The 16,256-nt window shown below is 36.2% G+C and overlaps 1 long non-coding RNA gene across 2 annotated transcripts in view; it reads left to right on the top strand.

Annotated features, from left to right (window-relative positions):
* Window positions 1-688: 688 nt before the first annotated feature.
* LOC122238354 overlaps window positions 689-16,256 on the top strand; it is an 82,104-nt gene continuing 66,536 nt past the window's right edge. For both annotated transcript variants that reach the window (XR_006217265.1, XR_006217264.1), the window contains exons 1-2: window positions 689-946; window positions 2,150-2,283. This is a non-coding gene — a long non-coding RNA (uncharacterized LOC122238354). The remainder of the gene's footprint in view (window positions 947-2,149; window positions 2,284-16,256) is intronic.

The following is a 16,256-nucleotide window of genomic DNA, read 5'->3' as shown; positions in this document are numbered from 1 at the left end:
AACTGAGGGTTGCTGGAAGGGAGGTGGCTAGGGGGATGGGCTAAACGGGTGACAGGCATTAAGAAGGGCATTTTTGGGGGGATGTGTGCTGGGGTCTTATGTAGGAGATGAATCACTGGGTTGTATTCCTGAAGCCAAGACTACATTGTATGTTAACTAACTTGAAAATAAATTAATAAAACAAAACAAAACAAAACAAAATAAATCCTTTCAACAAGCAACAATAAAAAATATGAAGTCAAATTCAAGGTTTAAAATGTGTGACGAGGTTTCAACATGTAAAACCCTGATTTCAAAGTCACGGTCTAGTTTATATTAGCAAGCAAATTGGGGTGTTGATATAACCTGAATAATTCGAGTACATTCCCAAACTTAATTTTCTTTAATTTTAGAATATTTCATATCAACTTTTTTTATAATTAGATTTTTTGTTTTTTTTTTACAGAAATTATGCACGCTTGCTACAAAAACTTATAATGACAAGAGAGGAAAATAAATAATACCCATAATTTTATCCATTTATCCTATGCTCTGTAACAATTTGAGTACCTAATACGTACAATACATATTTTGTGCCTTTATGGAGTTTATAGAATATCAGAGATAACAGATATTAAACAGAGAGTCACAAAAGGACTCTATGATTGCAACAGACTCCAATGCTATGGAAACAGAGTCCAAGGTTCTCTTAGGATGCATGACATGGGGACCTATTGTAGACTAGGGGAAGGGGTGAATATTGTGACAATGTGTTTCAGTCTGAAGTTTGAGCAGAGCCTGGGTAAGAGGGTAGGAGTGGTGAATGGGAGAAGAACATTCTAGATGGAAGGAACTGTGAGTGGCCAGGCCCTGAGGATGGAAGGCCATTGGCAAGTTCCCAGAGGCCCAAATGCCTGGGGAGTGGTGAGCAGAAAGGAAGGTGGCAGAGACAAAGCTGGAACAGCAGGTCAGAACCAGATCATGTGGCACCTTTGAAGGAACTCAACTTTTCTAAAAACAGTGAGAGAGAAAAAATATTAATAGTTTGAGCCAACTTGTTCTTTCTCTTTCATTAATTCTTAGAGGATCAGACATTATACGCTGTTTGTAACTTGCATCTGTATTCATTAAATGTTCTTCCACAACAATTTTGTTTCTGCTAATTAGTTTCATTATACGGATTTTTCATAGTTTACTTCACCACACTCCTATTTTATACCTTTAAATTTTTGGTTGTTTTAGCTATTATTAACACTGATGCAATGAATATCATTGTGGAGACATATTTGTTCACATTCGTAACTGTTTCTTTGGGAAAAATTCACAAACAGCACAACAGGATTTCGCTGTCAAAGGATAAGGACATTTGCAAGCTTTTAATATGAACTGCCAAATTGCCTTCCAGAAAGATTGGAACAATTATTTCCATGGTAGTGTAAAAGACCATCTGTGACAAATCTACTTTTTGAGCCTAAGTTATAGAGATGACTGGGGGAAATTTTCAGGTTCTATGAGATAGTCTTAAATAGCTATTTGCAAAACTGGAATTTACTTGGAGATTCTTAGTTGATAATTAAATCTGAGCCATGTGCCTGGAAATCTATAAAATTCCTGTCTTCCAATCTGATAGGTTTCAGTTGAGAATGAATCGCGTGCGCTGATTACTAAAATATGTTGTCAGCTTCAACGTCTATAGGTGACATGTCATTTTTTTACATTTGTACAGGTAGTGAAAAACTTTAACTTATACATAGGACACATAGAAACTCTGCATTTCAAAAATTTGAATTTGGGGCAAATTATTGAAATTCATGATTAACCCATGAGGCTGGGTCCCCCCAAATACAAACACATTCAAAAACAGATTTCGAAAGTGTCAAGAAATATTAGAAAAGTATCCTTTACTCAGTATGATTAAGTCTACCTCAGATGCTCCAAGCTATTTTTAAGCAATTGCTTGAAATTTTCAACACCAGAGCTGATACGCTATCACTGGGTTTCTCACTAATTCCAGCTCTCACTCTTGGCAATACACCCCAGCTTTGATCTGCCTCCGGCTCTTTGGCTTCCACATTCAGATTTTGTTCTCTCTGGCTTTTACTCATTGCTTTCCTTAATGGATTTTGGCTTCTCCTAACGTTCTGGGTTTTCTTACTCTGTACAACCTCAGATGGGCAGACCTTCGTTACCCTCATGCCCGGCTCACCTCACTATGGCTGTCTGGAACACACGCCCCAGTAAACTGTCAATGAGACCCCCCTGGCCTTGTCATCTTTGAGTTGGGGCAGATATTTGAACAAAAAGGTATGTATTTTCTTAACTGTTCAAATAATTGTGTAAACGTCCCAATAAGCCATAAGGTATTTATGAAAAGTTTCTTTCATGTAATTTTGGCAAAAATATAAAAATAAATGACACATTTCCTATTTCCATGACAGTTACAGTTAATGCTTATAATGACATGTAACTTTGAACTAATAAATTAATATTTTACTTGAATTAATAAGTGGGGATACAGTATTTTATAGCACCATCACCCTGAGAGTGACACAGACTTGTGTGTTGCAGACATACATAATTAAGTGCTAACTTAAGTGGCTAATTCAGCAAGGGCTCTAGGACTTCAAGGAGGGAGAGGGGGCTCAGTCCCTGTTTGAGTAGTTAGGGAAAGTTTCTTGGATAAAGTGGGCCTTCGAGAGTAAATATTATTTAGGTAAGCAGAAAGGAGAAGACAGAGCACAGAGGAAGGGACTCATTTTGGCAAAATGAAGGAAATGCATGAAGCATGGTATGACTTGAAATGACAGAAACATTTCAATGACCTGTTCAAGTTTTGCCATACTTTGTGCTGTGATCATTGACAAAGTGGTTTTTTTCAGACATAAAATTAATGCACTTGACTGACCCACCTTTGTCGGGGTACGTACTTTTTTTTTTTAATTTTTTTAATGTTTATTTTTGAGAGAGAAAGAGAGACAGAGCATGAGCAGGGAAGGGGCAGCAAGAGAGGGAGACACAGAATCTGAAGCAGGCTTCAGGCTCTGAGCTGTCAGCACAGAGCCCGACGCGGGGCTTGAACTCGCAAACCACGAGATCATGACCTGAGCCGAAGTCGGATGCTTAACCGACTCAGCCACCCAGGCACCCCTGTACTTTTTAACTGTATTTCCTAATAATGACATTGGCTCTATTCTGTCATTCATCCTGTTTTATTCTTACTCAAGAGCACGTGAAGCTCATAGAACAAGTACTTGGAAAATGATTTCTAAGCGAGGCAAATGGAATATAAGCAAATCGAATGGAGCAAATAGTTATTTAACACTCCCATTTCTTCAGCCTTTCAGTTGTTCTTTTACCTTTCCTCTCTCTTGCATACCACAATCAAATGCTCATCACGAACATTTTTTTTTTTTTTTTTGCATTCACATTCTTCAGTCTTCCCTTCAGCAACTTGTACAGGTCCCTCCGAATTCAAACATAGTATAGAATAATATTCCCTCAATTGGTGCCTCTGGTATCATTTCTCTCTACTCCACTTTCCAGACAGACTGGTAATTAGACTACTTAAAAAATACTGCTTTTATTTCAGGACATTTCCTGATCCAAACCCCTACACTGGTTTTCCATCATCACCTGAAAGGCAGAGTTCTCCACACCATCCAGCCTACTGCATCTCCTGCTAGTGCCCCAAAGGTCATTCCTCAAAAACTCGCTGGTTTTTGTTTCATTCCCCACTGTGGAATATTTCTACCTCTCCCTTATGAATTCACCATGGCCAGTTTCAATGTTACACATGCCTTTGTTTCATTCCCCACTGTGGAATATTTCCACCTCTGCCTTCTGAATTCACCATGGCCGGTTTCAATGTTTACTTCCTTCTTCACTAAGCAAACGGGCCTGTATAGATCCTACTGGCCGGCTGACTCCTTTTCTGATCAATCCTGTGTACAGAGCTTTCTTCCATTATGTCCAAAAATGAATTAAAACTTAGGTGGCACGTACAATTGATCAATCTTGTATTGTTATTTTATATTCTTCCATATTATATGGTTATTCCAAGTAACGGATAACCTCTTTGAAGATGGTGACAGACTTTCCATTACCCCACCCCCACAGAGTAGGCCTTACTTATGGCATTTATAAGTCCTGGATTACACTCTGTTTGTTTTTTAAGTAACCTTTAAAGGTATGTATCTCACTGGTAATAGGAAAAGAAAAACAGGAAGGAGTGAGGGAGATCTGCTTTTCATAGACAGGATGCTCAACTTTTCAGCATTTCTTTAGGAAGTTCATGCTGTTCAACTGTTGCATTCACCTTGGTCTCTTCCATAGCATTTCACAGGTTAATAAAACCTAACACTTATCCAGTAGTTCCTACATGCCAGGCATTATACCAAGTGTTTTACATGAATTCTCTCATTCAACATTCATGCTATTCCTATGAGATAGACATTATTGTACACATTTTGCTGAGGAGGAACTAGAAGCTTCCAGATCAGTATCAGAACAAGTAGATGGTAAGACCAAGATTTTCATTCAACTGGATTCAATGCTTTTTCTTTCTTCTCCACATTTCTCTTCTTAAAGAAGATTCCTCAGTGAACCAAAGTGGAAATCAAGAACTTTTGTAAAGCTGAAAGAGAAGTATAATGTGGATGATTGGGAAGAATATTTTTCTTTTTGTAGGGAAGCATGATTCCTTGATTACACAAGGTGACAGGAGGTAGATGAAAAGCTGGTCCTTAAATCAGTGTAAGCATTTGTCCTGGTCAGGTAGAATATTGAAAGGTGATTGGCTTTTATAGCTAGACATGACATTTGTTGGCACATTGATCTGTTACTTCCAAGAATAGTTGTTATTTCCCTGATCTTAGCCATAAGATTATTGATTTCCATGGAAGATGTGGGAAGACACTGGATGTAGAATGCAGACGATTAGAAATGGATCTGAAAGGATGAAACATTTTCGAAAACTGATGGAACAAAAAAGATTTTCATTATCCTACTTCTTCTTATTCTGTCACCATGAACTTTTCCCCCTGTAAAGGAATCTATCTTCCCAAGTGGGGAAAAATGATTTTTAAAAAGATAAGCCTGAAAAAATTAATTTAAGCTTAGCCATATTAGGGTGGCATTAAGGCACTCCCGGGTATATTTTATTGGTCCATTAATATAGGCCCCGAGTGGTTGAATACACCTAAGGCATGTACTGTATTAATGAACCAATAAAACATGCCCTGGAGTGCCTTAATGATATATTACAACCATTTCTATTACATACATAAATGCACTATTTGCTGGCTGTCTTGCATAGTTTTAAAGAAAATCTTCAATTAACCAAAAATATTGCATCAAGAACTCTTACCCACAATAAAAAAAAAAGCAACAAAGAATCCTGTAATTAACTTACTGGGCTAGTTACCCATGAGGTGATTCTGGATTGATTTAATCTTTGGAGCTTTTTCACTCCACGACTTAGGAAGAACTAGTTCTTTGGATTTACAATTGGATACTTTTAGGAAAGGAAACAGATGAAAGCTGACAGAATTCATGTGTTCCTTTCTTCCTTCAAATATCCCACCCCGGCTTCTGGTTATAAAATTAAATAGATTTTAATGACTGGATCCAAATGTTAGCCTTCTGTGTTCACATTGAAAGAATATCTTTTAGGAATTTGGGGAAAATTTTTTTGCAGAGCAATAAAGAATGCTATACACTCATAGGCAAACATGACAGGATTGCAAACAGTACGTGGGATCTGGTAAAAATGTCTTCTCCTGACCAACGTGGTGTCCCACTTATTTAACTCAGTGTTAGCTCCGCTGTTTTTTCACTGGAGCCATCAACCCAGACACATTTCTATGAGTGGGAGTGGGTGAAAGAGGGAATGGAAAGAAGGAGATATAATGATGATGAGACTGGAGATGACTTCTTTAGAGATTATTAGACAAGAGACAATGTTTTAATTATTTTTAGATCTATTATCTGTGGAGCAACCTTATGAGGGGGCTACTGTTCAATTTGTTGCATCGATGGGATATCCAAAGTAAAACCAGAAACTCTTCTACAGGTAGGGCTTGGGTTTGATCCCGGCCATCTGAATCCAAAGCCCATACTCAAGTGGGTAAAGTTTGGTGTGGCCACTCTGAGAAAGACAGAGAACTATTAATTTAATGCTTTCTTTGGATTGCAAGCACCTTTAGAGTGGGAGTCATTTCTAAAGTCTATACATCAACATTACAATTTACATAACATTCTTTCTCTCTGCTCCCTCTTTCGAGGGGCACACTGGTAGTGGAGAGACAGCTGGTAGACATGAAGGAGCCTCTCAGCAGGGGCTTCAAGGATGCAAGGTGACTTGCATGGAGCAATGATCCAAGACCCGGTGGGAATGGGGAGATTGCAATACTAGATACCAATGGCGAGAAAGAAGATAAGGTGTGAATGTCTCAACATTTGACCATGGTGAGAAGGTGGTGGTTGAGAGCCAGACATCCTTCCATTCCCACTGATGCTGTGATACTAAGTAGATCCCTTGACACTGACATGCCACCCCTGGGATAATGAATGAGTACAGAAAACCTTCAGGTTAGTCATAGCTGGAGAAAACACTGCACTGACTGATTAATCCTGAATTTGACCATGAGACTGACTGGGGGGTGCATGATAGTAATGAGTTGCTAAAGAAAATATAAAATGAGAAAACTTTGTATATGCATGTTTGAAGCCTGAGATTACTATCCTCAGTTGTTTTATTCATGGACATTTTAATTGCTACAGATTTGCAACCTAAGAGAACCTGACTATGAAATGTTGTAAAAAGTCACTGAAGTGACTGCAGTTATTGTTTGTGGTAGAGTCATAGGTTAGCCATCATGTAATCATAAAACTTGCCTTTTCAAGGAATTGCATTTGAGCTTAATTTCTTCTTTAAAAAGATCTGTAAAACACTAGGAATTTCATTATTTTTTTCAGCTTTTTCAGAGCCAGTTTCCCTAACTGGATTTTATAGTCCTGGAAAACAGTTGCTTATGGGTCTTCTCTGACTCCTTTTGATTTTTACTCATAGTTTATATTTGCCTTGCATGTTTTGTACTCAAGTGATATAATTCTACTGGCTTCATTTACAGAAGGGCTTAATCCATGTGTTGAAAGACATACTGCAGTGTTGTTCACTCAACCATTAGGACGCAAGAAAGTTGGTAAAATAAGCCTTTACTGCATTAAAAAATTCCGAGAAATCTACCAAACAGGTTATGCAACAATATCTTTAAAAATCCCACATATATTGAGAAGTAATTGATCCCTCTTTATTTAAAGATGTTACTGAAGATTACTTTTTAAAGACAATTAGGTTGGTGCTATTTATAAAGAAATAGTAATTTAATACCAGACAGTAAATCTACCATACAATTTCACTAGATAAATCCCTGCATCATGCAAGGTCACTGAGTTTGTTAAGTGACTCATGTGTTGGTTTATGTTCAATTTGGGAACCAGGACACAAGCTTTTCTGCAAAGTTGGCTGGATGAGTGAGCTCAATGTAGTCAGTTTCTTATAATAAAGCAGCATCAACATGTAGAACGTAATAGTGATGGCTGGACATTTGCAGTGAGTAATTTAATGGATGAACAATCTCACTATTCTTACTTTTAAAAAATTTAACGCTGGTTTTGCTGATGGAGGCATCTTTGCTGACTCTAATAACAGCAACCTAAGTGTATGCTGCTTTAAACATTTCTGAAGCGCTTTCTCAGGCAGTATATCTTGTTGGATACTTTCTATGCCCTGAGACATAGATGTGGACAATATCATCCTCATTTTCAGGTAAGGAAATTATTACTCAGAGAAAATAAGTGGTTTACTTAAGGTAATTCACCTGCTAAGTGGCAAAATGCATTAGAATCAGGTCTTCTTATGTGTACTCAAGTATCTTCATCATTCTCTTCCCCACCCCAACACTTGGATATCAGTAGGTCAAGGCAGTGGGTCCAGAGTCCAAGGTGGTAGATTGGGCATGAATGCTGAGAGGCAAACAGAGGAGAGGAAACACTGTTGAAATAATGAGCCAAATCTATATTTGGGGCATACATATTGCCTTTTAACTTTCTATAACACTGTAAGATAAACTGAAAATGCTTTATAGACCAGAAATTCAATTGAATCTAAAATCAAAATGGAGCTATCATTTGAAGATCAGATGAGATTATTAGCCCGTAACTTATTCAGAAAACTTTAGATATCCTGGAATTCTCATTCAATAAATATTGATTCTACCTTATTGACATAAAATGCTTTATAGTGGAATATAGGTGATGACCCACACTAACCGAAGTAGGAGGGCGTCATGAGACAAAGTGGAGCACATTTGATATAGTGCTAGGTTTGAGTTTAACACCAAATTCTTCTGCCTCGCTTGGGCAAATCATTTAACTTCTTTGTGGCTTAATCTTTTCAGTTGAAAAATGGGAATAACAAAACCTATCTCATAGAAGTGTTGTGAGGATTAACTTATAAATTACAGGAGTTATTCACCATTGCATGGATTTTAGGAAATCAATGAACCTTCCATAATTGCGATGCAGTAGTATATGTATATAGGCCCATGAACAGAACTCTAGAGAGAGTGCTTATTATTGCCATTAGATGCTCAAAGGACTGTTAGATGAACCAGCATTGTATGTGAAAAGGATTTTAAATAGTGAAACACTATGTAAATAGTGGCATTCAAGGGTAAAGAAGCAATGCTCAAGAGGGAAAAACAAATGGTAATTTTCAGTAGGAGAAAAAAAAATGTCCATTTGTCTTTAACAAACTTGGATTAGAATTCTAGAAGATGATTCGGTAAGTCTAATTTACATACAACATAAATTACCTGTAATGGCAAAATTACTTTCACTTATAATAATTTTAAATATAGGCTTGTTAAACAGTGTGTTTGAACGTATTCCATAGATGATAATCTCTAATTTACTAGTTTCTGTTTCTTTTTGAAATTGTAATGCATATATTTGAGGTCCTTTTATAATTTTCCTTAGGTGATGTTGTTGAACACTTAAGTGTGGGATAAAACAAGTCTTCCCTGGTTCCAAGTAGTTAAATAATCTGTTCAATTCTTACCTTGACTTAATGAATTGATTTATAACACTTGAAGCATGTCAGTCCTTACCTCCTACTAAGATCCAGTATTTGGAATTACTAATCAATTCTCAACAAATATGACTTTTATGAAAATTGTCCTTTCCACACGTAAAACAAAAACAGACTCAACCTGGGGTAGAGTTGAGGGAGTAACATGGGGAAGAAGAAATAATATCAAAGATCTTACATTAGAAACCTTCCCTAAAGTACTAAAGAATCAGTACTGCATTTAAAAAATAGGTTGGGGTTGATCAATGGAGCAATAGATATGCAATTTGGATGGAACACTTGCTCTCTCAGATATAAAGACATCATTGTCTGTGGAAAGAGTTCTATTGCATAAATAATGTTGAGATGACAGTGGAATTTAGATCTCCCAGTCTCTTCCTTGATTTTGGCAAGGTTGAATGTAGTGGAAACCACAGTGGTTCAGGAAGAATGCCATCATGATGTGATGTTTTATTACAGAAAAACAAAACCAGATGGTATAGGTTAGAATAATGTATCAGTTGATGTCCCAGCAGGAAATAGATGATTCATTCCAAAGAATATTTCAAGGAGTATTTAATAAAGGGGCCATTTGTGAAAATGTAGGTGGGATATAGGAGAACCATCAAGGAGAAGTACCCCAACACTAGTCACTCAGAGCCAATTTCCACCTATAGATCTGAAGAGGTAAATTACCTGGAAGGAGAGTCTTGTGGAGGGACCACCTTGTGAAGAGCCATGATCTTTATGGGGAGGAACCAGCAACTCACAGTGACCCACAGAGAGGGAGTTAAGGGATTATGAATACTCTGTTCCCACTCTCTTCTCTCCCTCTAATCTCCTGCCAGGTCTCTAGTGGTTGAACTCACGCAGAAGCCAGAGGGCAAGACAGCTCGTTGGTATACACTTTACAGGCTGGCTTTCTGCAGCAGAGGAGGGTGGAGAATTTAACTGAAGGGGTAAATGGAAGATATCTGTTACAGTTAAGCTGCAGGGGCAAGAACTCCCCCAACTTGGTGGCTTGCAATCCCAAAGTCTTCTCACTCAGGCTGAATGTTCAATGTTTGCTCTATTCACTATGGGATTTGGCAGGGAAAGAACACACAGAGTAAGTTAGAAGCAGCTAAGCTTAAAGTATCTGAAACTACTTTCCTATCAGCATTCCTGGTGGTATTCAGAAAATATTATCAGTTAGCCTTCTATCTAGGACTTATTCCCAGAAGACTTTGCCTTTCACGATTCAGATAAAATGAAGAATAGTTTCTTTCTACCAAAATATTAGCAAAGTAGCATCATGCTGTATATCCAAAATAGACTCAATATCCAGCTTCCAAAACAACTCATAACGTAATAACTTTTCCTTAGTATAGATGAGATTACCATCACCTTGCCCCTCACCAGTTTTGTATTAATTTGGTTTGACTTCCAGTTGCTGGCAACTGTTTCCCTTTGCCTGAGGGCATTCTCTGGCCCATGGAGTCTGCTCTGCCTGGGCATGCAACAGCCTCAGAGTACTGGGAAGATGCTGCCATGAAGGAGCGTCCTCAGTGAGACCCAGAGGAATTCTCTCATCCATGGATGGGACGGCAGTGAGGTGCACATTCCAGAGGATCTCTTACAGTTTCCTAAGGCCATAAGACTGTAGCCATTCAAGGGCAAATTACTTCATAAAGCACCTTTTATCATCTTCCTTCCCTTCCTTTTCTCACTTCCCCTTTCTCTCATAGTATCTCCTGGGTTCACCTTCCAAATAAACTCTGAGGACTCAAATCTTTATCTCAGGGTCTGCTTGGAGGGGGTAAGGGGGTAGAGGCAGGGGCAGGGGCTGACATAAACTAACACAGTGGACTATTTCTTCAGCTACAGGCTTCCTTTTATTTATACTGAATTGTGGGACCTGGAAGGACATTAGGAAGTCTTTGGACAAATATCATTGGTAGGTAAAGAGGTTATAGGCAGAGACAAAGAAAGTAGCCTAAAGTAGTTTAATGAAGGCCTTGATTATAAAGCCTTTCACTAAGGAGGATGTGAAAATATTATAGATCTTAAGACTTGGAAATTCCTGAATTAGATATCGTTTAGACATTAACTATATATATATATATATATATATATTTCATGTTTTGCTTGAATCATTTAATCTATAAAGATTGCGAATGATTTATTAGATGGCTAAATTAGTTTCAAGGTTTCTGTCTCCTCCACTTTAGCCAATGTGCACGGTGGAATAGAGACAGGATGACTGTAATAAATAGCCCATTCAGAAAACAGAAAATTGCATTATACGTAGTAATTGCCGTCCACGGTAATGATGAAATCCTTTTGGACAGCTGTTATGAAGTCCTGGCTGTGAGTGACATTCCTTGCTTAGAACTCAATTTTGCTTTCGGAGAGGAACTTCCTTGTCCTCTATGGTCTCTGGTTCTGCCATCTGGGGCTTCTCGCTGGTCCATGACGTGACATGGCCACATTTGTAGTGGGAGTTGAGGGCTCCAGAGTTTTTTGCTGCATACTTCCTGTCTGTATGAGTTGGGTGGCTTAAGAGTTGTTTTAATTCTCCGCCAAGGGCTTTAAAAAGAAAGTATATTTTCTGTTTTTGCTATTTCATCAGACATAATCATTCAGAGAAGGAAAGGAGCCTATGTCTAGGCTTAAACTCCAAACGTCACCAAGAGAAGAAAACAAATCCAATAATAATAATAACATTCCCATCATGAATATTTTTATGTCTAGCAATGTTTCTGCTTTTCAGGTGGGGCAAAGGAAAAAAGGTTTAAAGATACAAATTCACAAATAGACATCATTTATATGGATTTACAGTAAAAAATATGTGATACATATTTACATATTTTGGCCAATAGGAAATTCAAAATCATTTATATCAAGAATTTGTCATATAGGTGATATGTCTAAATAAACATTAACTCTTAAATTTCAAAGGATTTCAGGGTATTTTTTCAAAAAACCACATCAATAAACTAATAAACAAATGAATAGAAAACTAATCAGCCAAAGACTTTTAAGTTTTAACTCACAGCTGTTTTGGCAATATAACTTCCTTTAAAGTTACTAAGACTTTCCTCTCTTTGCTTGTAGTTAGTTCAATATGCTGGTACTCACAGCTACAATTCTTTGTTAGACATAATTCTTAAATCCAATTAATTTATTTTCTTTTTCATCACAATTTTTTTTCTCTAGTCAATGACATTTACCTTAGGGACATCAGCCTTGGGTTGAGGGCCCGGCTCAATCTAAACTTTATCACATAATTATATTATCAGATCTTTAATGATTCAATTAAAAAAAATCTTATTCTCTAATCTTTGGAATCTAATCTTTGAGATAAGCATGCCCAAATTTTCAAAGATTTAAATTTTTGGAGGCTTCCTTTCTACTCTCTCTCTCTATATATATACATACATACACACACACTCATACTATATACATATATATATATATTTATAAAATATTTCTCTATATATTTTTATATATTTATAGATTTATATATATTTGTAAAATATTTAATACTTTTCTTTAATCTCTTGTTTATTTTTATTTACTTTTAAGTCAACTCTATGCCCAATGTGGGACTTGAACTCTCAACCCTAAGGATGATCTACTAACTGAGTCAGCCAGGCACTCCTACTTTAATCTTTTAATATGCAAAGACTGCCAATTCTTTATTAGATGGCCAAATTAGTTGCAAGTGTTTTCTGTGGTCATTTCTTCTTCTAATAGCTTGCCACATAAAGTTACTAATATCTAATGCATGCTAATGTAATTCTGTTTTCCAATCTCTTCTGCTAGAGCCACAGGCTAGGAAGGTGTGTGGTTTGCCTCTCCAAATATCATCAGCATCATTGTAACTGAATATTTTCCCACTGCCTAACTTGATAATTCACTTGCCTAGCTACTGATATTAGTTTCCTAGTTTTCTTCTGCCACTAACACAGATTTTATGTTTTTTGTTACTACCCACTCTGACTGAAATTTCTGTGTAAGATAACACTAATTATAGTAGCAGGTAAACCTTGAAATATAAATGACTTAATCCAACAAGATGTTTGGTTTTTGCTCATGTAAAATCCAATAGTTGGAGGGGCTGTGGGTTCTGCTTTATAAATTCATCTAGCAGTCCAAAGTAGCAATACTCTGTTGTTTTAAATATATACTTTTCAAGGCACTGACACTTAGCCAGCAGATATGGAAGGGAGAATGCAGATTTGTTTATGGGAGGTTTAATTGTTTTATTTTTTTCTCTCTCATTATCTTTATTGATACTAAGTCAAAAACAAGCAAAGTTTGGGGTGCCTGGGTGGCTTAGTCGGTTAAGCATCTGACTTCGGCTCAGGTCATGATCTCACAGTTTGTGGGTTTGAGCCTGGAGCCTGCTTCAGATTCTGTGTCTCCCTCTCTCTCTGCCCCTCCCCAGCTTGCACTCTCTCTCACAAAAATTAATAAAACATTAAAAAAAAAAAACAAGCAAAGTTTGGTCTCATCTGCTCCTAGAACGTTTTCTTCCTTCTTAGAGTGCAGCTTATGGGAGGTTTTTATAGCCCAGCTTGGAAGCAGTACAGATCATTTCTGTCACGTTGCATTGGCTCGAAATCAGGCACTTGGCCATACTTAACTATAAGGTAGCTGTGGGCCCAGGAAGCTGTGACAACATGCAGATTTTGATAAACCCATAACATTATAGTATTATTTACTACACTGACTATTATTATTTTTAAAATTATCTTTTGATTCAGAGGGCTCTATAATGGTTGTGAAGATCATATTCCAAAAAGAATTATGATTTTTAATTTCCCACACTATGATATTTACTCTTAAATAAAACAAATAACTTTAATTTTATGCATGATCCTAGTAGCACAAAACATGACTTGAAAATTAAAAGACTAAACTTTTTATTTGAAGCCTGGTACGGTCTGGCTGTTTTATCTTGGGCAAATTACTTATCTTTAAATTTCATTTCCTTGTTTACGCACTGAAAGAACAGCACAAGGTGAGTGGCTTTCAACATTTTCTATGACAAAACTTTGGTTATCTTCCCTCCCTCCCCCATCATTAATTACCATCACTTACAATGTTAAGTCATTATTTATTGGATAGCAATTTTAATTAATCAAAGATACAGGTAACTACCAACACAGATCTTCAAATCAGCATGATTTGCCATCATTATCACAATGACAGATGTGGCTATTTTGGCAGGATAGATGATGAGAGGTAATTACTTATTCAAGAGGTATTACCTATGGGTTTAGGTTCAAATAGACAAGCTATTTTCTGGAATTTTGAGAAATTTAAAGTTAAATAGTGTACGTGTTATCATCTATGGTTACCAAAATTAAGTAATCTTTCCAAATTCGATAAAAATATCTAGCTTCTTATTGTGTATTAAGGTATAACTATCCTGCATCAATTTCCAGGCACACATTGTACATTTCAATATATGGATTCAAATTTCTTATGAAGAAGAAAGTTTTCTTGGATTGTAATTTTAGTATTTGTTAATTCCATGGTTTTGATTTTCTTCAACAGGACCTCCAATTATACTCATGCTAGGTCTTCTTTGTCCTATGTCTATCTCAAATTATTTTTAATCTCTTTTACTTTTTTTAGTTCTATTTTTTTCTGTTTTCTTTCTCTTTTCCTAACATTGCTTCTTGAGTTGTCTCTCTACTTTTATATTAGTTTCCATTGAGTCTTCATTTCTAAACCTATTACTTTTATTTCTAATTCTTTTATGTGGTTTTTCTGTTCTCATCTTTCACTATATATGTATTTATTTCTTTAAGGTTATTTAGTCTACACATTTATTTAATATTAAATTAATATTTAATATTTAATATAATAATATTTAATTTAATATTAAATTAAATAATATTTAATTCTTTTCTGTTGTTCATATTGGAGTGAGCTGGGTACCTCTATACTTCAAAGAAGAGATTCCTGTGTCGGGGATAGAAGTGGGTCAAGCTAGATTTTTTTCTAGAATTTGGTTCTTCTTTTGTACTCCTCTCCGATTTTGTATCCTGTTGTTCATGCAGAGTATTAAAAAATATGGTCTCTCCATATAGCCAAGCATCCAGTATTTTCTGATATCTGTCTGGTGCCCTCCGCCAATTGTATCTGAATTTTCTCTTCTTCTTTACTCACTTAGTTTCTGACCTAATAAATTTATGTTTATTCCAAGAAATTTTACTTCAGTCCAGGGTTCTATTTTGTTTTTTTACTGGGTATTTCTAATACCCCTGAGAAGAGTCTTTTAAAACAAAGACCATAACAAAAGACAAAGAAGCACATTGCATAAGATAAAGGAGTCAATCCAACAAGAGGATATTACTTTTGCAAACACTTATGCACCCAAAATAAGAGCATCTAGACATAAAAATCAAATATTAATAGAAATAAAGGGAGAATTAGATAGCAATGACAGTAGGAAACTTTAATGTCCCACTTACATCAATGGATACATCATCAAAATATAAAATAAATGAGCAAACAGTGACCTTAACCAACATATTAGACCAGATGGACTTAATATATACAGAGAATTCCACCCCAAAACAGCAGAATACACATTTAAAAAAAATACACATGGAATATTCTCCAGAGTAGATCACATGTCAGGCCACAAAACAAGTCTCAAGAAATTCAAGAAAATTGAAACCATATCAAATATCTTTTCCAACCACAATGGCATAAAACCAAAAATCAATTACTAGAAAAAAACTGGAAGAAAACCCCCACAAACAAGTGTAGAGAAGAACATATTACTAAACAATCAATGGGTCGATAAAAGAATCAAAGAAGAAATAAAAAAAATATTTTCAGACAAATGAAGATGGAAACACAACATTCCAAAATCTTTGGGACACAGCAGAAGAATTCTTAACAGGGAAGTTCATACAATACAGGTCTACCTCAAGAAACAAGAAAAATCTCAAATAAATAATTTACCCTTATACCTGAGGAAACTAGAAAAAGAACAAAGTCCAAAATAAGAAAGTAGGAAATGATAAAGATCAGGGTGGAAATAAATAAAATACAGACTGGAAAAAAAAAAAAAAAACTAAAACAAAGATCAATGAAGCTAAGAACTGATTCTTCGATTGTCTTTGAAAATTCAACAAGTTTC

This window comes from Panthera tigris, chromosome B2 (genome assembly GCF_018350195.1).
Source record: "Panthera tigris isolate Pti1 chromosome B2, P.tigris_Pti1_mat1.1, whole genome shotgun sequence".
Classification (NCBI taxonomy): Eukaryota; Metazoa; Chordata; class Mammalia; order Carnivora; family Felidae; genus Panthera; species Panthera tigris.
Note: the sequence above shows the minus strand (reverse complement) of the source record. Positions and strands in the feature narration are given on the sequence as shown.